Below are 24,903 nucleotides of genomic sequence, written 5' to 3' on the forward strand. Positions count from 1 at the left end.
CATCAGTTTGTAACGAATTTTGGTTCGACAACAGAGTTTAGGCGCCATTTACGAGTGTGTTTGCAGCGAGCTAACGATTTGAGTGACACAGGGTTGACTTTTGCGCACTTTATTTATTTATTTTTAACTTCGGGATATCGATAAATAGTTTTCAATTGGCTTTGAAAAGAGAGTGATACACAGGGAATATTTACAACAATAACTTCGTCCGCAAGGTAAAACTGACATTTTATCTGAACACGAAAGAGCTAGTTAACGTTAGCTAAAAGAAAACTAGTAAGCTCGCTAGCTATCAAACCATAGCTATCTAGCAAGCACGTTTGTGGGCACCTTTCGTCGATTATATGTGGTCGTTGAGCTAGGTAAAGTAAGCTAGCTAACGTTAACTTAGAGTGATCAGACGACAGCTAACATTTAGCTATCGGCAACACATCAAAAACGAACTAAAATTGCCTAGTAACATTAGATAGCTATCTACCTTGGCGAACCAGTGCAAAGTAACGTTAGGTTAACTTAACTAACTTGTAAGCAAAGTACCGGTTTCCCCTATTCATCTGTGCTCTCTCTAGTTGTGTTCGCTATCCAGGTAGCGTACTTTAGCTAACGTTATCTAAATGTGTTCGTGGCTAACAGTTGGCGTGAAAATCATGCCTAACAAAGCCCAATGTGGCCTACCTGACTAACGCTAGCTAGCTAATTACCAGACATTAGTATACTCTATACAGCAGCTAGCTAGTGTAAATGGCTATTTCCACGTCTTCTCGGTTTAGGCAAATTATTAACGTTAGTTTAACTAGATTACAAGTGGACAACTGAAGCATAACACTAACGTTACTGTACCTAAAAAAAAAAAAAAAAAACAAGACCAACTCAGTGAAATATTCTATACACAGGTGACGTTTTTATTCACTCGTTAACGTTGGCGATATAGCTATTTAGTTAGCCATATTGTAGCTATATTATCTTAGATTATTTAATTGATTATAACTCTCGATCTGTAAAATAAACATGACACTTTCAACTGTTGCTGGTCAATTTGGACTACTGAGTGCAGCCTACATGGCACTAATGATAACGTGACTCTGATTGGCTACTTCAGTGCAATGACTTTATTTTGCACATTTACCTCCATCTTTTTCTAGTTCTCAGTAGCAGTTGATTTACTTTTGAGCTCAGTTTGGCGTTACTGACAGCCTGTAACGTCACAATTTTGTCTGTCTTTTAGTTACACTCACTTTACGGAAAACGTATCAGTTAATTTCTCGATAATTGAGTGAGAATCGATGCTTGTTGTCAGCTTATGTTAGACAAAATCACGCTATTTGTTTGACAAGGGGAGATTCAAGTTAGACAGCTAATTAAATTTAGTTAAATTGCAATTTCGTGTCAAGTATTTTCTATTTTGGATTATGGTTACATCTTTAGAATATCGCTTATATACACTTATGGTACAGTTAAAACGAAACATATTTAGCAAAGAAACTAAAACAAAACACTTTTAGATCTGTTGTCTTATCAGACAGCACAGACTGGCAATTTATTTGCAGCTTTATAATTGACTAGGTAACCGATTTATGACCCGATGTGAAGTTAACTCAAGCTAACTATGAAGTAATATACTTTGGATAAAATGCCCGATGGTGATGGGAGATGACGGAGGGGGGTAACGGGGTGCTGCTACACGTTGACTATCAATTGTGGAGAAGTGATTGACAAGCGAAAACACCTAATGGATTTTACTTATACTCATGTGATTTGAATGATATCTTTAAGATTCTAAATCATGACAGCCAAAACGTCGAAAAGTATAACTACTTCCAAGCCAAGAGGGAAAGGGTCGCAGCATCGGATGACTCCGAAGGCGAGTTGGACGTACCCCATAAAGAAGCAAACTCCAATGGCCAAGAGGCTCCGCCGACTAATAGTAAGTAACAAAGGGTGTTTTGGTGTCTGCATCTAAATAAGTTGCGCGTCTACTCAATGGCAACGTGTTTTGTTGAATGTAAGTGCGTGATGGTTGAGTCCAACTGGCAGTTGTTGTCTTGATTCATAACACGTAGCTTGCTGGCCAGTTTTTCAAACGTGAGCAAGGCATTAATAAATGTCTATTGTGATTTTTGAGATGATTATAATGGTGGCGTGTGCGCGTTTGTCTCCAGCCTGGGTAACTAGCAAGGTAATTTATGTTGGGATATGAATGCATTTTAAACGATTCGCTCTTCTAGAAGGATGATTATGATTTTCTATCTTTCGATTTGTTTAACGTTGGGCAACGGTTTGTCAAGAAAACTTCGTCTGAAAACAATAACCGTATTTGACATGTTGTCTACTCTTGATTTAGAAAGTATTATGGTTGCAGCGTTTGTTGGCCGAAAACTATTGTCAGGGTCTTTTTTTTAATTTTTTTACTGAGCACAACAATAGACTTGAGACCAAACGTTTTGTCATTGATATGAGACCATAATCGGTATGTATTTGCAGCAAGGCTAGATTTGTATTCATTTGTTTTGATTGGAAAGTAGGTTTTGGTGTGGGGGAAACGACGTGGAATCAGATGTTCGAAATATAATAAATGATGTCGTTGGTGAGTGCATATTGTGTATTTGCTTTGCAATGTGAGCGTTTGTGAAAGGGGTTACTTCAAGCGTTCGTTTATGATTACGTTAATCTTGTAATAATTTAGGTTTGTTAACTCACACATTAACTATGTCTTTGTTAACATTCGATCTTCACCTGAGTCTTTGTTCCTCCACTGTGACTTGCTCTATAATGCTTATGTTTGTTTGTTTTTTTTGTTTCACCACCCCTCCCCCATACACCAGTGTTCCCACCTGAAATGAATCGCAATGGGGAATAAAAGTTAAACTCTTTGCCCTAGCTCCGGCTCCCGGGGAGGGTGCCGAGGCTGTTGATAATCGAGGTTTGGAGGAGATTCTTGGTAGCATCCCTCCACCCCCGCCCCCAGCAATGACCAATGAACCAGGCGCTCCTTGCTTGACGATTACACATATATTTAATCAGAACGTCAAATCCTGTGCTGGCGAGCAGATTCTGGGCCCTTTCCATAAGGTACGAAAAAGCATACTAACTCCCCATTATGGCTCTTTTGTGACACTAGGAATTGTGGTTTTGTGTTTTAATCATTGCCTCAGTATGGGGTGTTGTCCATTTTCTTAACTTTTATTTATATATATTTGTATCTTCAGTGACAGCAGCATTTAAATAGTTGTAATTTAATTGTTGATTATTTTAAAGTTGTAGTTTTTATATTTTATAGTTTGCAGCATATCATACTCCTCCATTTTGGCTGTGTGTGTGTGTATGTGTGTGTGTGTGTGTGTGTTTCACACTAGTGGTGATCTAGCTGTGTCTTGTCCTCAAAAATATACAAAATAGAGGGAAAGTTAGTGGGAAACCCTATCACATTTTCTTAGTAGTTCTCTTTATTGCATCATGGACACAGGTGCAATAAAATATATTGCATACACCCACTGAGGTTAGAGGCCCACCATTTTAATCCAGCAGAATTTTCTAGTTATTCAAAGCGGTCTACAATTGTATTGTGAATATGTTTTTTATTTAATTTAGTTTGATTTGAACAGATTGGAAGTACATTTTTAGTTTCCACCCACTTTTCTATTTTTTTCTCTCCCTTCCCTAGCGTTTTTCTTGTATTATTGGTCCAAATAGCAGTGGGAAGTTCAACATGATAGATTCATAGGCTATAGGGCTCAAAAAATCAGATCCAAAAAAGTCTGTGCTGATTCACAGCTCTGACCAGCACAAGGATGTGCAGAGCTGTACTGTGGAAGTGCATTTTCAGAAAATTACTGACAAGGTAACACGCTTACTTGCTCAGCTGTAACAAAACAATTTAACATTTTATAAGCGATTTGGGTAAAGCGGCAGAATCATATTATTTTTTTTGTATATATGTAGTTATTTTAGGGTGTAGTTTTAATTGGCTTGTATACATTTGGTTTAGTATTTAAAAAAACTTTATTTACAATGACTGCAACAGACTCAGAATAGCCATTTCAAGTTAACTGACAATCAAGTAAATTACTAACTTTGCAAATTGTTCTTTATTTTTGTGATTTTATATTGATTAGGACCTCAGGGGAGTTTTCTTCTTCAGTTTAGTGGTGGTTAAATGAATGTTAGTGGACAAAACAGTTTCTCCTTTTCTGTGCAAACCTAGAATCCTGTATATATATTAATTGTATGCAGAGTAAGAAATATTTTTCCAGAATTGTAAAACATATTGTACTACCACTGGGGGTGTAGTACGGTAATTAACGACATAATTGACATTTAATGTAAAATAATCTCTTTGCAGCCAAGCTGTTTTTTGTCAATTCGATACAACCATCTCCTTACACAGCAGTTTTAAGCCTACACACAATATACATTTCTCTATAAAAAAAAAGTTGAACAGGTTATAAGCTATTCTGTTTTTGTCCCCCTTCATATCATGACAACATCATTTATTTCTTGTTGTCTCAAAATTAGTTTAATAAACCATATGAATTTTACTTTTTAATAAATGTGCAAGTTAAATACATTTTAAATGATTACTTGTATCACACCAATCTGTTTGCAGCAACATTTCTGTGGTTGAGGCTTCACTTTTGTATGTAGGTGTGTGTTTAGATGGTTACTTGCCTATATTTGGGAGGGTTGTATTGCTAAGCATTTTTATTTTTTGTCTTGAGTGTGTTCTGAAGACTGGATCTAAGCTGGTGTGTTTCTTGTGCCCATCCCCCTCTGAGTCAGGAAGGAGATGACTACGAAGTCATCCCCAACAGCAAGTTCTATGTTTCCAGAACTGCCAGCAAAGACAATTCCTCGTCCTACCACATCAATGGCAAGAAGGCCACTTTCAAAGATGTGGGGACTCTGCTGCGTAGCCATGGCATTGACCTGGACCACAACAGATTTTTGATTTTACAGGTAATTAAATAGTTATTCATTTTTAGTTTTCCTTTCAGTTTGTCTTTGATCCCTCCTGTGTCACACATCCCATCCTGTAAAAGCTTTGCTGCTCAGACTTGACCCCTTTCACTCGGAGGAAAACCGGTATTATGCCTGTGTGAGTGACCTGTTAAGTGTGAAACGGACTTGGACTGCTATAGCAGCGCATCATGGTTTGAAACGATGTTGGAAAGGTGCGAACCATCATTTGCTGCTTTAGTATTTTAAGGAAACTCTAACATTCCTGGAATTGTCTAGTGGGTGAATGGAGACGCAGGTCAGTTTGGCCCCCCTTTACCTGCCACGCTATAGCAGCACGTAAATATTGGCGTGAGAATACAGACCCCGACCCCAATATTAGCTGTGCTGCTTCAGTGTGGCAGGATCAAGCATCCACTCTTCATTTCTATCATTTGAGTGCATGATTATGTCTTCAGTTTGGATTTCGTTGGAATTATCTTTCCTGGAGTGTAATGCCAGTGTCAATATGTGTAGTTGTTCAAAGACATATTATTTTGTTTGCGTTGGGTCATATTTGCTGCTTTTTGCCAGTCACGGTCCAAATGAATACATTTTTAGATTTTTTTTATTTTCTATTAATACAGTTTTGGAACATCCCTGTGGTGTTCAGCTTGGTGTGTAGACTCCTCCAGGGGTTGTTTGAAGAACAAGCCAGTCCACTTGTTGCACAATACAGTTTTTGGGGTTTACTAGTACCTATCAACTCTTGGATTAATGAGATGACTAGTTTTTAGTGAATATTAGATGTTGTGCTGCATTTTATAATATTTATTTTGGGAGAAGAAGCAGGTTCTCTTCTGTCCTGATTTGTGCAATTTTCTTCACCCTCTCCTGGAATTTTAGGTGATTTTTGAGCTCACTAAATATGACAGGGTTGTTCTGACTGAGGCAAGAAGCTTCAGTTTGGAGAACAAAGTCACTTTTACAGGCCTACGGCTCAGGGGAAGGTTCCTATTTAGTGCACTGGTCAGGCAGAGCAGAAAAATGCTTTTTTTTTCTCTCTCTCTCTCACACACACACACACACAGAGAGGATTAAAACAAGATTGACCATTCTGATAATTATATAGGCCATCATTCAGGCTTGTGTTTAATCAATGTTTCAAGGACTGTTCAGTCAAGGACTATTACCCCATGTCTGACATAGAAAGGAAATTCATAATTGTATTAAAACACAGGCACCAGTTACATTTGCCAGATGCCCCTTTTAGTTTATGTATTTATTTCTTGACCTCATAAAATATAAAACCTTTATTGTAGCGGTTCCAATTGATGAGATGTTTGGTTCTATGTGTAAGTGATTATTGTAGTTTTGCCTTTCATTGTTTTGTCATGGATATGGACAAATGTTTTCTGTGTTGTGGGTACAGTTATGTGCAGGATAAGTTATTATTTGAGGCTCAGGTGTGTGTATGGGCTGAGAAGTTGTGTAAGAAGTACAGTACATTAAAATGGCCAAATGTACTGTAAATAGCCAATTTGACTGGCTGCCCATGAAAACTCTATGGTTAAATCATAAAGGAGATGTTAACGTGTTTTAATGAGGGGTTATCATAACATCAGCAAAGTTTCCTCAATATTTTTGTGAGCAGAGCAACCAATTTATTTAAAATCATCAAAAATTAAATTGCCTTTTGAGTCACACAGAAGTTGCTCTTTCTGGTTTTAGCCCAGGTTAGTTTGAATTGCATTTAAACTTGCTTCCAAAAGGGTGAATTCAAAAAAATATTTCAGGTATTTTTCCCCTCGTTGCTTTTCAGACTTTAGAAAGTTGGGAAAAAGTATAAACCCACCCATCCATGTCTGTTCTGGGATGGTAATCAGGTTGTCTCGAACAGAACATGTATCCAAGGTGTGTGTTTATAGAGTTTATGGTGAGAAGAAGCTATAACCGTGTGTGTCCTTGCTTGCGTCTCTCCCTCCCTGTGCATTGGTCAGGGTGAGGTGGAGCAGATAGCCATGATGAAGCCCAAGGGGCAGACGGAGCATGATGAGGGCATGATGGAATACCTGGAGGACATCATTGCCTCCTGCCGCCTGAAGCAGCCCAGCCACACCCTGAGGTGCCGTGTGGAGCTCCTCAACGGGGAGAGAAGGTGAGAAACAACCCCAGTAACAAGACATTGGTCCATTTGTTGTATTTAAAAATATATGTATGTATGTGTGTTTTTCCTTTTTGAAATTATGATGGTTTCCCCTGTGGGGGTGTGTTAGAGAGGCCTGTTTCACTGTGAAATCTGTGAGGTATGCTGTGTCTTGGCCAGAATGACTGCCCCTGGCCTGACACCTGCCTCTTCTTACAAGGCAGCAAATGATCTCCACACACACCTCAGAGATTGCTGTATCTAGGCTAATCCCCTTGCTCGTTAGTTACTTTTTTTATTGCTGTGCCAAAAACAATTGCTTTGCAATCAGTCATTTAATTGTTATTTTTAAAGAGCGGTTGAGAGAAGGAACAAGAACGGGATGTGCAAGTCATATTTTTTTTGTAATCAAATGCATTTAATGACCAGCCCTAGATCAGATTTTATTAGAAATGTGTTAGTAATTATGTGAGCAGGGGGTGAAGTTTGGCTGATAATTACCTGATGTTAGCTAATATATGTATTTGTATTGCAGTACTAGTGACATATTGTTATTTGGGTATGGTGTTGGAGTTCCAGTGTACCAGTCAGGTTGACAGGGTAGGGTTTCATTTGACGTGAAATACTGGTTGTCTGGTGAAGCCAGCCGGTTCAGTAAATCTCTTGCAGGCTACACTAATATCACATCACTAATTAGGCCTGTCTAGAATAAAAAAAGTTTCTCCCTGTACTGTATTAACTAATTGGTCTGTCTGGTTTTTATTACTTTAACATATCTATTATTTTTCATATGGGTGACATGATTTAGACTTTTTGGTTCATGCAGCTTTACAGTAGTGAATAGATTTAGTATTCAGAAATCTGCATTTTCATAACGCAGACCAAATCCGCATTTTAAACCATTTCACCTGTTTTATATTGAAAGTCAAGTGTTTTTTTGCTTCAATAGTGATGAGGGGCATGCAACTATAATTTCTTTACACAAAATACATCAGTGCAACACAATAGGCAGACAATAGCTTGTTTTTAATTAGAGGAGAAGTGCAAAGCGAGCAGACGCAAGTAAATTAGTTTACAATGGAAAAAGCACGTTTTTTGCAAAAACAACATATGTCTATCATAGAAAGAATGTAGCCAGCTACATTTCCTAGTTAATCTAGCATTTTAACTTGCTAAAACTACCAGAGAAAAGTACACATCACTCAGAGTGCTGTCTGGTGATCCAATGCTGGTTTGTGAGTGGTGGAATTTGATTGGGCAAGATGAGAGCAAAGCTATTTCATCCAAGTGGAGAAGTGTAACCGAAGCACAGAATTAGTTCTTTTACATTCATGATTTGGAACAAACCCTGACTGAAGCAGAACCTAATTTACAATAAGAAGCATTTTAGATCTGCGTTTGTAAACGCATGAAGATATTTTTTCTGTGTTAACGCAATGCCTGCAGTAGATATGGCAATACCACATACACAGGGTCAAATGCTTTATTTGAGTCATGACTGGTTTTGACTATCCTCATTTTATTAGATTATGGGTTGATCTTATGGCATTGTGCAGTGTAGCATCCTATCACACTTTTCTGCCTTTGTCCAAGTTCTATCGTTTCCCTTTACTCTGCATTTGTCTATATTTGATGAAGTCACGTATGCCTTTTGGCTGACTAAAAATTGCATAATCTTGGCATTGAAGCCAAATTAACCCTAGCTTGTGGAGTAAAATTTGATTTTTTGGGAAAGCTCAGAGTTTATCGATAAATGTCCGGCACGGTCAATCAGTGCAAAAAAAAAAATCTAAGCACACCTGAGAAGGAACAAATGTAAATTCAAACATTTATTCAGGGCTTGATCTTATGACAATTCAGCATGAATGTTTAAGTCAGAGGTGCTGTAGCCTTTGTCTTCCTGTTTCATCATTTTGCGGACCATGTGTTACAGCTAAACAGGGTCAGAATGGTGGAGAAGACTGCTCTGGAGGGAGTGAAGAACACAGCCGTGGAGTTCCTCACTCTGGAGGATGATATTTTCAAACAAAAGAGCCAGCTCTGCCAGTACTATGTGTGAGTATTACAACTACACAGGGTGTTGCTAAATTTAGTGTATTTTACTAACAGGAAATCAGGTTTGAAAGAATCTGGGAGGAAGCGATGATGCAGTTGGGAGTAATTACCACAGATGGTCACTTTTTAGAGTTCATATATCCATGTTGACAAGAGTGTGATTGTTTCTTTGTTAGCCATGACTTCCAGAAGAGAGTGGCAAACAAAGAGGAGGAGAAGCAGAGGATCCAAGACGACACCAAGGAACTCAGAGAAGAACAACAACATCGCTGAAGAGATGAAGAACCAAGATCTGAAAAATGTGGAGAAGTAGGCCTTTCTATTTTTTATTTGTTATTCATGGGTTTTGTTGCTTACATGGAAATTGACACCAAAGGGACACATTTATGAGCAAAATATAGTCCTAATGTAAAATGAATGTCAGTCTAAAGTGCAATAATGTTATGAAATGGAAAAATGTTCATGGACCTGCTGGCAACCAGTGATACAGAAAAGCAACATTAGCAGTAATTTGTTTGATTGCCATTCATAATGTCTATGTTGTGATTTTTCTCCCAGGAAACAAGGCAAGCTGACCAAGTACAAAGAGTTCCAGCAGGAGAAGTTTACCCAGCTGGACCTGCAGGATGTGGAGGTCTGAGAGAAACTGAAGCACACCAAGAAACTACAGAAAGAACTTGAGAAGGTGTGTTTAGGTGTGCATGTGTCCCTTTTCCTGTGAACATAATTCAGGTCTCTATAATCGATGCTTCAGTGATTCCATTTCAGGGGGGGGTTGTAACTTTGACCATTTATATTGGCCAATCTGTGTACATGGGTAGCTCATGGGGGGCTCTCCAAATCTGTACTTTAGGAGGCTGTGATTGTGGTGAATGTGCTACATAACTTACAGGTCATACTCATAAACAAACACAATGGTGCTCTGTCCTCTCAAGACAGGCCAGCACCAATGGCCTGACACTTCACTTTTATTCTGTTGATTTTGTCCCCTGGCCAAAGTGAAACACGGCCACTCGTAATACAGTTTCCCTCTATACAAACACAAGGCCTGTTGTGCTGAGGCCCTGGAGAAGGCATTGCCCAGGGGTTTACAGATGACCTTATTAGTAATTGCTGTATTGCGTAATTACACATTTTATAATTACTTGCATCAATGTCACAAATAAACAAGTGTGTTCATTTTTATTACATTAACTTGCTTGGGATTGGCTCTGGGTGGGAAAGGGTGTGTATCCCACATTTTAATATATATTTTTCTGTGTCATGAGGTCCCTCTTGATAAAATTATATTGTTACATTGCTGAGACTAAAATGAATTGATAAAGTGGCTGGTATACCCAATTTATTTAATAAGAGAAACTCCTCCAGTTGTCCACTAGGGGGCAAAACTTAAACGCAAACCCTCCAAAGCATGACTGCTTGGCTCTGCTGCCTCTCACTCAATTTCTCCCATGCTCTTTTCTCTCCTCCTTGGGCTCCCTTTTTTTTTCTCCACACTCAATATGCTCCAAGTCTCCCTTCCTTTCTCTGCCCCTGTTCTGCAGCCTGTATGATACAGCACCAGTGGCTGTGATTTGGCAGTGTTGGGTTGTGGAGGCCGGGTAGAGCAGAGCAGTCCTCTGGGGAGCTGTGTTCTGCAGTGTGGTAGTGAAGTATGGCCTTGTGTAACACTACCAGCAGCCACATTCACTCTTCACCCACAGTTAACCCTGCTAGCATGGCTTCCTCCACTCCCTCTGCTACTCCCTCTCACCACCCCGCACACTGGAGAAAGGTGCAGTTCACACAGACTGCCTGCCAGTCTGATGGCGGTGCTCCTAACTGTCTGCTAGTTGATTTTAAAATATTATATTTTGGTCTTTCCTGGTTTTCTAAGGTTGTACCTCCCCTAGAGTCTCTTCTTTTCTCTCCCCCCTTTCTCCTCTGTCAGCTGGAGGAGGTGCGTAACGTGCCGGCCACCAGTGAGAAGATCATCTCTGAGGCGTCCGCTCGCAGGGAGGTGTTGGAGAAGGAGAAACTGAAGGAAGTGATGGAGAGTCTGAAGGAGGAGCCCAGTGGCCTGCAGCAGGAGAAGGAAGTGGGTGTCTTTCATTATCAGGAGTTGCTGATTGTTTGAAGTAGGAAACACTATTCCTGATTTAATTTAATTTGACCAGTATCCTTTTCCCCCTGGTATTCCATGTTTTCTGATCACATAATCGTGTGGCTATTATTCCCATGGCTCCGTCCCCAGATTATGGAGAAGGAGCTGAGTAAGTCTGAACAAGACACGCTCCCGTCAGGACGTGGCCCAGTCTGACCTGAGTCGCCACAACACCGCTGTGACCCAGCTGAACACGGCCAAGCAGTCCCTGCAGATCGCCTCCGACACACTGCGAGACCGCCGCGCCGCCATCAAAGAGCTGCAGGTCAAGATACCCCAGTGTGAGCAGGAGCTCCAGAAGGTACGTTAGTGTGTGTGTGGGAGGGTCTCAAGCGTCGAGCTGTTCTTAAGGTTAGGGGTGGACTGTGATTTGTGGCAGTAGGATGGAAGTATTTCAGGTTTCTGGATGACTGTGCTGACCATGTATCTCCGTCTGCTCCAGGATAAGGCGGAGCTGGAGCAGCTGCTGCAAGCAGATGGTCAGACCAGGGAGCTGGTGAGGGACATGAGGCAGAAGGTGGAGGAGGCCAAGAGCTCCCTGTCCTCTAACCGCAGCAGGGGGAAGGTGCCGGACGCCCTCATGCAGCAGAAGAGGAGCGGCAAGATCCCCGACATCCTGGGGCGACTAGTGAGGTCCATGTATAGACTACACCAGGCATGTCAACTTCATTCCATGGAGGGCCTAGTGTCTGCTGGCTTTGTTTTTGCTTTTCAATGAAGACCTAGACCAGTGGTTCCCAAACTGTGGGGCGCCTAGAAGGTGCGAAGGGTCGGTAAGGGGATCCGGCTTTCAACCTACTTTTGAAAGTTGTAATGGTAGAATGCACAAGGTGCTATTTTGAAATTGGGTGGTGGGGCATCAGTTTTCCTCTTGTCATGTTAGAGCTGGTCAGAAATGTCCAGATCAACTAGCCCATGTCAGTTAATTTTTTTGCTAGGTTTTTTAACCCATAGATTTAGTTGTAATGTTTGTCACTCAAATATCACAACTAAGCATTAGACATGGAGGCATTTATAGAATTGGAAGAAAATTTGCCAAATGTTCTCAGCACCGCATGACAAAATGTGTGGCATTGCAGGAATTGCTTTGAACCTTCAAGATGCTCATGCGCAGGATTTTCCCCAATGTTGGAAGGGAGGCCTGAGTGAAAAAGTTTGGGAACCCCTGACCTAGAGAAAGAACCAAGTGAGGGGAGTTCCTTACTAATCAGTGACCTTAATTCATCAATCAAGTACAAGGGAGGAGCAAAAACCGGTGGACACTTGGCCCTCTGTGGAATGAGTTTGACACGTGGGCTACACAGATGACATGTGGGCTACACAGATGACATGTGGGCTACACAGATGACATGTGGCAGCTGAGAGATGCGCACCCACACTCATTGAGACTGTTCTTTTCCTGACCGGGTGTCCATGGGGCCATCGATTAGAAGTATGACATCGCCATCTCATCCAGCTGTGGCTCTCTGGACAACATCCTGGTGGAAAGCATTGACAGCCCAGAAATGTGTCAACTTCCTCAAGGCCCAGAATATCGGAGTGGCCACCTTTTATTGGCCTGGACAAGGTGAGAACAACTCTCAAACACCTGTGGCCTCTTATCAATATTGTGTAGAAAATATAAAATACCTACTTACGGAGTTTCGAATGTTTGTACGCATAGAAAGTGTGATTTACAAAACAGTCCTACAAGCTTCATACGCACACTGGTAAGAGAACCATTGACAAATAACAATTGTTCTCAGCCTCAGTGCTCGTGCACGACTTAGGCCATTTGCATTTCGAAAAGCCCCTAATTGACCATATATGGTCAAAATCATCCATTTTTAAAGCCTGTGGGGAATATTCAATGCCGTACCTCAATGCAACGGCTCAACCAGGAAAATAATTGGACTGAAATGGAGGTGCTAGTGTCAGAGATTGGGCATAACGAAAATGTTTTATTTGGCTTATTCAGTTGTGGCTTGACCAGTGTAAAATAAAAACATGGCTACAAAGAGAGGACCGATGGAAAATATCGGCAACACTCACCAGTTAGCTAACCATCCATCCTCAACAGCTCCCTCCTGTAGGTTTTTAGGCCAGCATTGCTGTTCTGCAGAATTAACAATTTTGTGCGTTCCACCTGGCTCGTAGCCAACACACTCAGCAGTGTCTCTTGCACATCACACCTGCACATTAAGAGTGAAAAGAGTGTCTGTTCACATAGTTCAAATCATTTTGGGGTAGTTATTTAATAGCGGTGGGTGCCGTCTATTGCGCCGTTCGTATTTGGGAACCTATTGATGGCATCATGGCAAAAAAAACAACTATTGACTTCAACCTCTTGTGTGATGGTGTATAGAAACTGTATGCGTTAAACATTGGCTTATCGAGGGCTGTGAGATGCCAATTTGGCAAGCTCCCGTTGAAAACTGCCTGTTGCCAAAACCCTACGGGTAGATGGTACTTGGTTGTGTACCGGAATGGCATGCGCTTGCCTTTTTTAAAGCAGATCTCAAATCCTTGCAACAATCCTATAAATTGTTTTTGGGAAACGACATCTGATGACCCAATCTGTAGAAGTCCCACCTGTCTCTTAACACGCTCTCTGAGGAATGCGGTGTGTGCCTAATTTTCCAGCAGAGCAACATCAGCCACCTCTCATTCGATTTCCCATTGCCTTAGTGTTTCACACCTGACAGTAATTTAAAAAGTTACTATACTTTATATGGATTATCATCATAACAAATGCATTGATGTGGTCATATTTTATGATATAGCTACCCTGTCAAGATATGTTGCATGAATTCACAATGGAAATAAAATTGAAACATTATTTAATTCATGCTCACACTTTCCCCATTCTACGCTTGACAAACAGTTCCCTTATTCCACCACAAATGTTCATGTTGCTAAATCTCACAATTAAATTTAGATTTTTGTTTTACTTTTTCTCCCCAATTTCGTGGTACTCAATTGGTAGTTAGTCTTGTCCCATCGCTGCAACTCCCGTATGGACTCGAGAGCCATGTGTCCTCCAAAACACAACCCTGTCAAGCCGCACTGCCTCTTGACACACTGCATGCTTAACCTGGAAGCCAGCCGCACCAATGTGTCAGAGGAAATGCCGTACGACTGGCGACCGACGTCAGCATGCAGGCGCCCGGCCAGCCAAAAGGAGTCTCTAGAGCGTGATGGAACAAGGACATCCCGGCTGACCAAATCCTCCCCTAACCCGGATGACGCTGAGCCAATTGTGCGCTGCCTTATGGGTCTCCCGGTCACGGCCAAGGATCGGACCCGGGGCTGTACTGATGCTTCAAGCACTGCGATGCAGTGCCTTAGACCGCTGCGCCACTCGGAAGGCCCGAAAAGCTCACATTTTGGTGGAAATGATCCCACGCTAGTTAATCCACATTTGTACCCATGCATTATTGATAAATGAGGTTTAATTACACTGGTCATGCTTAACCTCGCTTGCAGAAATTACTATGTTGCAGGTTACTGTCAGTTTGAGTCATCAGGACATTGATCTGGCTCAATTTCAACTTTGTTACAGTATACCCCAGTCTCACTCTACTAGCCTTTCTCTCTTATGGGTTTGCTGCATAGACAACTGGTACAAAGCTTTAACCTCAAATGTAACCTCTAACACTCTGACATCCACTCTTTTCCTGTCTCAGATGAAGGTGCGGGAGAATAAGATGGGGCCCATCTCCACCCCAGAGAACATCCCCTGCCTGTTTGACATGGTGCGGGTGCAGGATGAGAGTATGAAGCCAGCCTTCTACTTTGCCCTGAGGTACACCCTGGTGGCCAAGGACCTGGAGCAGGCAACACGGCTCGCCTTCCAGAAGGACAAACTCTGGCGAGTGGTCACCATGCAGGGACAGATCATAGAGATGGCTGGTGGGTAGACCGAGCGGGAGCGCATCTCTTCTCAATGTCAATATGGATGACATGTCTGACACTATGCTCTACCTCCAGTCATGGTGCCTGAGACGGCAGAGAGGGAGAGTGATGCGGGGCAGGATGGGCTCCTCCATCGGCACTGAGGTCACCCAGCAGGAGGTGAGAGATCTTCTGGACACTCTTCTAGAGTTTTCGCTGGCCTCCAATCACTTATGGCTCACTTTAAGCTCTGCAATGCAACCTACTGTCTTATTTTTATGTCAGCTGGACTGTATGGAGAGCAAGCTGATTGAGAAGGTGGTGCAGCTGCAGGACTGCCAGAAGTGGAAGCTGCAGCTGGAGGAGAAAGTCCAGAGACTCTTACAGCAGCTTAGAGACATGAAGAACACCAACAACATGCAGGTAACACACAGTATACAGATATGAAATGTATTTGATGTTGGTGTAATTCTTGTTCATCAGACTTGTTTAGGTAAAGCTGAATGTATAATTGTTTTGGGCTTTCTCGTAATGCCGGCTTGCTGTCTCGATGTTCGTCTTTCTAGATTTGCCCCTCTATTGATTTGGTTTGGATTATGTCTACCATCTTCCCAATGGTCATAATTAATTACCTGCAATATGCAATAGCCAATGTATCTCAAGTCCTTCATACACAGGCTCACAATGTTTTTTTTTTAACCTCTTTGGGCTGAGATCCCGCTAACGGGATCGATATGACAACAGCCAGTGAAAGTGCAGGGCGCCAAATTCAAAACAAATCCCATAATTAAAATTCCTCAAACATACAAGTATTTTACACCATTTTAAAGATACACTTCTTGTTAATCCCACCATAGTGTCCAATTTCAAAAAGGCTTTAAGACGAAAGCAAACCAAACGATTATGCTAGGTGAGTGCCTAGTCACAGAAAAACAGCCATTTTTCCAGCCAAAGAGAGGAGTCACAAAAAGCAGAAAGAGAAATTAATCACTAACCTTCGATCTTCATCAGATGACATTCATAGGATTTCATGTTACACAATACATGTATGTTTTGTTCGATAAAGTTCATATTTATATCAAAACATCTCAGTATACATTGGCGCGTTATGTTCAGTAGTTCCAAAACATCCAGTGATTTTGCAGAGAGCCACATCAATTTACAGAAATAGTCATAATAAACATTGATAAAAGATACAACTATTATGCATGGAATTATAGATGCAACCGCTGTCAGATTTCAAAAAAGCTTTACTGAAAAAGCACACCATGCAATAATCTGAGTACAGCTCTCAGACCAAAACAACCCAAACAGATATCCGCCATGTTGTGTAGTCAACAGAAGTCAGAAATAGCATTATAAATATTCACTTGCCTTTGATCTTCATCAGAATGCACCCCCAGGAATCCCAGTTCTACAATAAATGCTTGATTTGTTCGATAAAGTCCATAATTTATGTCCAAATACCTCCTTTTTGTTCGCACGTTCAGCCCAGTAATCCAAATTCGTGACGTGCGATCACTAGGTGCAGACAAAGTCAAAATGTTCCATTACAGTCCGTAGAAACATGTCAAACGATATATAGAATCAATCTTTAGGATGTTTTTAACATAAATCTTCAATAATGTTCCAACCGGAGAATTCCTTTGTCTGTAGAATTGCAATGGAACTCAAGCTAACTATCACGTGAATGCGTGTGGTCAACTCATGCCTCTCTGGCAGACCTCTGACTCGTTCCCCTCTCATTCGTCCCCACTTCACAGTAGAAGCATCAAACAAGGTTCTAAAGACTGTTGACATCTAGTAAAGGGAGACTTGTCAGAGCCTGGCCATGGGTTGCATGGGGGAAAGACTTGACTTTTGAACTCAATACTACTGTTTTCATTTTTGTAAAGCAGTTTGTTTGTTAAACAGGCAAAGCTAAATGGTGATTGGTGATTACGGGGAAGCAAGAGTCACTTGCACAATGTGTAGCCTAAGATTGGAGGTGGAGCCTGCCTGTCGCCCACAATCATTGTTTGCTCCCCCGCAGTTCACCAGCTGATGTAGGCTGTGCTGGTGTCGTGTGTCCTTCCCACTGCTAGACAACCAAACCCTCGCCGCTCTGAGCACCCAATGCTGCTAATATTCTGCTTATTGAGTACAAGTCCGAGTCACCAATGGTCGAGCCACGAGTAATGAAAATTAGGACTCGAGTACTACAACACTTTGAGGCTTGTGATTGCGGGTGTGTGTTTCTTCTCAGAGCTTGGCAGAGCAGGAGGCTCACCTGAAGCCCCAAATTAAAGAGCTAGATGACAATGTCCTGGCTGCTAACCCCAACAAGAACAAACAGAAACAGTTGGAGAAGACCCTGAAGGACTTCCAGAAAGGTGAACTTTCAACCCCAAATGTAACATGAAGTGAAGTCACTTAGAAATTGCAGGCTACACTCTAGCAATTAGTCTTCAGGACAATGATCTGGCTCAATTTGAGCTTTGCTACAGTGAACCCCAGTCTGACTTCAATAGGCATTCTCCCTCATGGGCTTGCTGCGGAGACAACTGGTACATACAACTAGGGGTGTGCCGATCTCGTCCTACTTGCAATTGTATCCGTTTTGTCACACTTGATACTCGTAATCGCTTTAAATGCCGGTAAAGCCTATACCTCAAGTGCACTATCAGAGTGTATTGCTCTGCTCACTCGCTCACATATTGTCTTGTCGATTCCAAGAAGGCGTAGCAGTCAGACGTATTTGTCCTTCATCTTGTCGTGTCCCATGTATATATATTTTTCTTCGCATATCTTCCTATATTTCTGTAAACCCTTACTTCAAAATACTCTCCTGCAACCCGCCTCACCCAATGTGGTGTGGACCTGCTTTTTCTCAAAAGTATTTTTCTTTGCCTCTTACTGGAATCTCTCCAACATAAACCAGCCAGCTAACGGTCATCAGCTAACCTCTAGCCCGGAAAGCTCTTGCCAGTTTGTACAATGCGATTCAACCAGAGCATACCGGACCTATTTTTCTCTCCATATCCCCGGGCTCCTATTGCAAGCTCTGAACCTTCCGACCTTCGCAGCTAACGTCCCCTGAATGCTAGCTGTCTAGAATACCAACGGACTATTGGCTTACGAGGCCCATCGCATACATTCCGAAGCCACTAGCTAGCAGTCGGCTATCCTTTGCTAGCGGTCATCAGCTACCTTTATCCCGGACAACTCTCGCCAGTCTGTACAGCGCGACTCAAACCAGAGCTAGTCGGACTTATTCTTCTCCATATCTCCGGATTCCTACCGCAAGCTCTGAACCTATTTTTTTGAATTTTTAAACTTTTTTTTATTTTATAATTTGTTTTTTTCCACCTGGAATTATAGCAGCTAACGACCCCTAAAGGCACAGCTGCTAATCTGCGGCCTGCTAGCTATCTAAAGCACATTGGACTGCTGGCTTAAGAGGCCCTTCGGACATATTTCTTCGGCTACTATACATATTTTGCCAATTGGCCTGGTTTACCACACGGAGCCCTGCTGATCCGTCGGTTGATGTAACTGCACGAGGGGGCCACAACAGACTTTCCTCCGTCGCGTCATCCCTCTAAGGCCTTTCTGTTAGCCTGCTAGCCGCCTGAAGCCACGCACTGGACTTGTATGATCACCCGGCTACGCATGCCTTTCCCTAACGTCACCATGCCATGTCGATTGCTGTTCTGGTTTGTAACTATTGTTTTATTTCACTGTAGAGCCTCTAGCACTGCTCAACATGCCTAGGCTAACAATTTAGTTCCACCTCCCACACACGCAGTGACATCACCTGGTTTAAATGCTATTTCTAGAGACTCTTTCATTATCACTATATGCACAGGTTTACCCCCACTGTATTCACATCCTACTATACATTTGTCTGTACATTATGCCTTGAATATATTCTACCGTGGCCAGAAATCTGCTCCTTTTACTCTTATGAACGTACAAGGTGTCCAGTTCTGTTAGCCTTTAGCCGTACCCTTATCCTACTCCTCCTCTGTTCCTCTGGTGATGTAGAGGTTAATCCAGGCCCTGCAGTGTCTACCTCCACTCCCATCCCCCAGGCTCTCTCATTTGTTGACTTCTGCAACCGTAAAAGCCTTGGTTTCATGCATGTTAACATTAGAAGCCTCCTCCCTAAGTTTGTTTTATTCACTGCTCTAGCACACTCCACCAATCCGGATGTCCTAGCCGTGTCTGAATCCTTGCTTAGGAAGACCACCAAAAACCTTAATTTCCATTCCTAACTATAACATTTTCCGACAAGATAGAACTGCCAAAGGGGGCGGTGTTGCAATTTACTGCAAAGATAACCTGCAGAGTTCTGTCTTACTATCCAGGTCTGTACCCAAACAATTTGAGCTTCTACTTCTAAAAATTAAGCTTTCCAGAAACAAGTCTCTCACCGTTGCCGCTTGCTATAGACCACCCTCTGCCCCCAGCTGTGTCCTCGACACCATATGTGATTTGATTGCCCCCCCCAGTTATCTTCTGAGCTCGTGCTGCTAGGTGACCTAAACTGGGAGATGCTTAACACCCCGGCCATCCTACAATCTAAGCTTGATGCCCTCAATCTCACACAATTTATCAATGAACCTACCAGATATAACCCCAAATCCGTAAACACGGGCACCCTTATAGATATCATCCTAACTAACTCACCATCCAAATACACCTCTGCTGTTTTCAACCAAGATCTCAGCGATCACTGCCTCATTGCCTGCATCTAATGGGCAAACGACCACCCCTCATCACTGTCAAACGCTCCCTAAAACACTTCTGCGAGCAGGCCTTTCTAATCGACCTGGCCGGGGTATCCTGGAATGACATTGACCTCATCCCGACAGTAGAGGATGCCTGGTTATTCTTTAAAAGTGCCTTACTCACCATCTTAAATAGGCATGCCCCATTGTAATTTTTTTTTAACCAGGAATAGATATAGCCCTTGGTTCACTCCAGACCTGTCTGCCCTTGACCAGCACAAAAACATCCTGTGGCGTTCTACATTAGCATCGAATAGCCCCTGTGAAGTGCAACTTTTCAGGGAAGTTAGGAACCAATATACACAGGCAGTTAGGAAAGCTAAGGCTAGCTTTTTTAAACAAATTTGCATCCTGCAGGACAAACTCAAAAAGGTTCTGGGACACTGTAAAGTCCATGGAGAATAAGAGCACCTCCTCCCAGCTACCCACTGCTCTGAGGCTAGGAAACACTGTTACAACCGACAAATCCACTATAATTGAGAATTTTAATAAGCATTTCTCTACGGCTGGCCATGCTTTCCACCTGGCTTCCCCTACCAACTGCCCGGCACCCTCCACAGCAACCCGCCCAAGCCCCCACCATTTCTCCTTACCCATATTGCAAAAATTGTTGCAACCCCTATTACTAGCCTGTTCAACCTCTTTCGTATCGTCTGAGATTCCCAAAGATTGGAAAGCTGCCGCGGTCATTCCCTTCTTCAAAGGGGGAGACACTCTAGACCCAAACTGCCACAGACCTATATCTATCCTACCCTGCATCTCTAAGGTCTTCAAAGGCCAAGTTAACAAACAGATTACTGACCATTTTGAATCACATCGTACCTTCTCCGCTATGCAATCTGGTTTCCGAGCTGGTCATGGGTGCACCTCAGCCACGCTCAAGGTCCTTAACGATATCATAACCTCCATCGATAAGAGACATTACTGTGCAGCTGTATTCATCGACCTGGCCAAGGCTTTCGACTCTGTCAATCACCATATTCTTATTGGCAGACTCAACAGCCTTGGTTTCTCAAATAATTGCCTCGCCTGGTTCACCAACTGTTTCTCTTCGCCACCATGGCTTATTTATTGCCTTAACTCACTTATTTGACGTAATTTGCACTCACTGTATATAGACTCGTTTTTCTACTGTATTATTGACTGTTTTGTTCATTCCATGTGTAACTCTGTGTTGTATGTGTCGAACTGCTATGCTGCTATCTTGGCCAAGTCGCAGTTGCAAATGAGCACTTGTTCTCAGCTAGCTTACCTGGTTAAATAAAGGTGGAATTTTATTTTAAATAAAATCAAAGAAATGAGCCCAACAGCTGAAAATGCACATGATTGATTTACTTACTTAGTCCTATTAAATGAAAAATAATGCATGGCTGGCTACTGCATTTATTCCAGACACAGATTTAGGTAAATTGCTTGCCCCATATATTGTTTCACTTCCGAGAAGAGCAAAACTTCTCTCTCTTGACACTTACGGCTCAACCTACACCCTGCCAATTTAGTTATTTAGAGCGCCCAGCGCTTCACACTTTCAGTAGTGTGCAACTGCAGCCTGCAATTTCAGGTGTTCCTGCATGTGGGCATTCCTGCGTCTGCAAAGGACACTGCCTACCGGTCGCCCCCAGCTAGCACAGCAGGCGGGAGCGACACCTGCTGTGTACCAGAGAAAACCAGGCGAAGGACGCAGCCTGCCGCCGGCTTCTCCAGGACGCAGCCTGCCGCCGGCTTCTCCAGGACGCAGCCTGCCGCCGGCTTCTCCAGGACGCAGCCTGCCGCCGGCTTCTCCAGGACGCAGCCTGCCGCCGGCTTCTCCAGGACGCAGCCTGCCGCCGGCTTCTCCAGGACGCAGCCTGCCGCCGGCTTCTCTAGGACGCAGCCTGCCGCCGGCTTCTCCAGGACGCAGCCTGCCGCCGGCTTCTCCAGGACGCAGCCTGCCGCCGGCTTCTCCAGGACGCAGCCTGCCGCCGGCTTCTCCAGGACGCAGCCTGCCGCCGGCTTCTCCAGGACGCAGCCTGCCGCCGGCTTCTCCAGGACGCAGCCTGCCGCCGGCTTCTCCAGGACGCAGCCTGCCGCCGGCTTCTCCAGGACGCAGCCTGCCGCCGGCTTCTCCAGGACGCAGCCTGCCGCCGGCTTCTCCAGGACGCAGCCTGCCGCCGGCTTCTCCAGGACGCACACGTCTGGGGCAACACTGTGTGCTAGCTAGGGGGAAATGTGGAGGCGGAACGCACCGAATTGCAGGCTGCAGTTGCACCCTTCTCCACACTAAATGACTGAGATCTCTAGATCCGTTACGATAATGGTTTTGTCCGAGTCTTTGGTACACCCCTAATACACACTTGACCTATGAGGCTTAACCCTGCTCCTTTCTCATATATATATATATATATATAAACTTCCTCTCCCCCCCCCCCCCCCCGGTCTCTTTTCTCGCGTTCTGACTGAGGCAGCTTCCAGTAAGGCAGGGAAGGTGGAGAGGCTCCACACCCTCATTGTGGACATCAACAGTCACAAGCTGAAGGCCCAGCAGGACAAACTGGACAAGGTCAACAAGGAGCTGGACGACCTCAGCCATCACCAAGGCCCAGGTAGCCATCAAGACCGCAGGGCGGTAAGTGTTTATACACGTGCTCTCTCTCACACACATACACAGCTCCCATCTGGCAAAGGCTTCTGGTTGTGAAGCTATTAGGGAAAAGCTCAGATAAGCCCCAGCTGATGGCTGCTGCTCTCCTCCACAGTAACCTGAAGAAGTGTGAGTCGCCTGGAGGAGACTGAGAAGAGCCTGGGAGAGCTGACAGATCATCTTAAGAGGCTGGAGGAGGAGGCTGGGGAGATCATGAAGGCCTGCCGGGAGGCTGAGGCGGCACTGCCGGTGGTGCAGAAGCGGCACCAGGGGGTGGTGAGGAAGATCAAGGCCCTGCAGGAGCACGCTCTACAGGAAGAGTCCCTCAGCGTCTGACTTCGGGTGGAGCAGATGGACACCTCCATCACCAACAAGATCAAACACTGGCGGAGAGTTATGTGCATGTGAGATTCATGCATGCTTCGTTGTGTCTTAGAGGTCAACCAAACACTCAGCTAGTTACAGTGCATCAGTGTTCTATGCATTACCTGGGGAACAGTATCATCCGACTTAAATATTTTTCCTCTTCTGATATTTAATTTTAGTCATTGACCAGATACTCTTATCCAGAGCAGTTCCATTCATCTTAAGATTTGTGTGGTTGTCCCACCTAGCTGTCATAGTAAGAACATTTTCCCTCAAAGTAGCTGTCAGCTAGGACTGACCATCTGAGTCCCGTCCTCCCCAGGCCTCTAAGCTCTCCGTTCACGCCATTGAGGATGACCTGGTGGCCATCAAGGGGCCTGACGTTATCACCAACCAGATCTCCCAGATGAAGCCCAACCTGGGAGCCATTGCAGAATACAAAAACAAGGTACACACCCAGCTCTCTCTAGGTCTAATCAAGCACCTTGACACCCTGTTTTTACTCTCGTCTGCGCTCAAGTTTATTTCCCCCTAAGAGAAGGTAGTCATTGTGGGTCATGTCTCTCTGTAGGAGGAACTGTACCTGAGCTGGATGAGATCAGAGAGACAACTTTAAGCGTGGATGTGAGGACCTGCACAAGCAGTGGCTCAACGAGTTCATGGCTGGCTTCTTCAGCTTGTTGGTGATGTTGGAGAACTACCAGATGCTGACACTAGGGGGTGACGCTGAGCTGGAGCTAGTCGACAGCCTGGACCCCTTCTCTGAGGGCATCATGTTCAGGTCAGCAGACACTTTAGCCCAACCGGCTGTTTGACATCTATGATTTGTGAAGACAGCACTGGATAGGTCTTTCAATCGTGTGAATTTTATCATCAAACATACCTAGCCCCAACCCAATATCCCCTTCTAATTTCATTGTTTTATTGCTGTGTTCATTAAATCTATGAATGGCTCATTCTCTTCTCTCTGTCCATGACCACAGTGTGCGTCCCCCTAAGAAGAGCTGAAGAAGATTTTCAACCTGTCTGGAGGAGAAGACCCTGAGCTCTCTGGCCCTGGTGTTTGCTCTGCACCACTTCAAGCCCACGCCCCTCTACTTCATGGATGAGATTAATGCAGCCCTGGACTTCAAGAATGTCTCCATCGTGGCCTGTTACATTTATGTGAGTTTCACATGCACACACAGCAGTTCATGGGAACTCTATTCCACGTGAAACAGCTTTGAATAGTATTTGCCATTTTACTCCTGTGCTTGACTTAGTGAGGGACATGGGGTCAGCTCATCTGTGTTAATCGTTAGTATTGTATAATGGGAGCTTATTGAAGGCGCTATGGTAAGGTGTACAGCCTATTGTGAGAAATCACCCGTTTTGCAAAGCCCTCTGTTGGCTGCATGTTGGTCCATTGTTTACTCCTGTCATGGCGGTTGGTGGTTAATTCTTCCCAGGCCACTGTTTAAAAGAGCTTGACTCACATAAGCTCGTAAAAAATGTGATATTTGAGATTAACAGCCTTTGACTTCCCATTTGATGATTGAATGTTAATTTTTTTCCCCTACAGGAGCAAACCAAGAATGCTCAGTTTAGCCGGCTGGCTAAAACCGGCACATTTACTGAAACGTTGATTAATGTGCACTGTCCCTGTAAAAATAAACTCAAATAAATAAATAAACTCAGTTCATCTCCCTGAGGAACAACATGTTTGAGATTGCTGACCGTCTGATCGGCATCTACAAAACCCACAACACCACCAAGAGTTAGGGAATCAACTCGAAAACCATTGTCTTCAAACAGACAATCTCAGCTTAGAACAGCAGTGACTCTGGTTTCCCCCCTGAGCCACTCCTAGTAAGACATAGAAATATTAAATGTAGGTCTCTTTGAGTTTACTGTTCTTTCACACCATGTATATAAAACCATGGCTTTAATGTATTCTTATGTCATCACTCTTTTACTGATGAAGCTAATAAAATATTTTATCACCGGTCTTTAACTA

At 43.4% G+C, this 24,903-nt stretch overlaps 1 pseudogene; it reads left to right on the top strand.

Annotated features, from left to right (window-relative positions):
- On the top strand, nt 1-24,903 carry LOC110503326 (annotated as a pseudogene).

The sequence above is a fragment of the Oncorhynchus mykiss genome, chromosome 24, assembly GCF_013265735.2.
Source record: "Oncorhynchus mykiss isolate Arlee chromosome 24, USDA_OmykA_1.1, whole genome shotgun sequence".
NCBI lineage: Eukaryota > Metazoa > Chordata > Actinopteri > Salmoniformes > Salmonidae > Oncorhynchus > Oncorhynchus mykiss.